General features: G+C 39.1%; 1 pseudogene; it reads left to right on the top strand.

The window, feature by feature from the left end:
• Window positions 1-297: 297 nt before the first annotated feature.
• LOC103731510 lies at window positions 298-680 on the top strand (annotated as a pseudogene).
• The last annotated feature ends 278 nt before the right edge of the window (window positions 681-958 follow it).

Genomic DNA, 958 nt, shown 5'->3' with positions numbered 1-958 from the left:
CCTAAAAAAAGCCCAGGAACACATGATACAGTGCAGAATCCCCTAACCCTTCAAGCAAGAGCTAATATCTATACTTCTCAAAATATCTCATAAAATGTAAAGTAAGAAACACTCCCAAATTCTTTCTCTGACCTCAGAATTACTCTAATACCTAAACAACCAACAAAGGAATGGATAATGAAAAGCTGGTATATATTCACCAAACAGAAACATTGGTCCATAAAGAAGAATGAAATTATTATTTTTGAAGGAAAATTTGGAAACTAGAGATAATGTTAAGAAAAGTAAGCGACGTATCCCTGGGTCGGACTACAGGTCTCTCCTTGCAGCGGCGGCGCGAGAGTAGAGTCCGGGCAGCGGCGGCCAGAGTCATGGCTGGACAAGCATTTAGAAAGTTTACTTTGCTGTTTGACAGAGTATTGGTTGAAAGGAGTGCGGCTGAAACTGTCACCAAAGGTGGCATTATGCTTCCAGAAAAATCTCAAGGAAAAGTATTACAAGCAACGGTAGTAGCTTTGGGATCAGGCTCTAAAGGAAAGGGTGGAGAGATTCAACCAGTTAGTGTGAAAGTTGGAGATGAAGTTCTTCTCCCAGAGTACGGAGGCACCAAAGTAGTTATAGACGACAAGGGTTATTTCTTATTTAGAGACAGTGACATTCTTGGGAAGTATGTAGACTGAAACCTCTGTTGAAATGGCATCACACAAAGCTGTCCATTCCACTGAAGCTCTGAAATATTTCATCATGTAAATAATTTCCCTGTCTCCCTTTTATAATAAACTGATATCCAAAAAAATAAAAAAAGAAAAGTAAGCCAGACATTGAAAGACAAACAGCACATTTTCAACCATATGTGAAATTAGGAGAGGGAAGGGGCATGAATTAAAAAGGGAGACTTATAGATCTGTAAGGAGAGAAAAGGGAGTGAATATCATCAAAGTATGTTAGATGTGCGTGT

This window comes from Nannospalax galili, unplaced genomic scaffold (genome assembly GCF_000622305.1).
Source record: "Nannospalax galili isolate Female #2095 unplaced genomic scaffold, S.galili_v1.0 scaffold7431, whole genome shotgun sequence".
Lineage (NCBI taxonomy): Eukaryota > Metazoa > Chordata > Mammalia > Rodentia > Spalacidae > Nannospalax > Nannospalax galili.
This window is presented reverse-complemented; position numbering and strand designations above follow the sequence as displayed.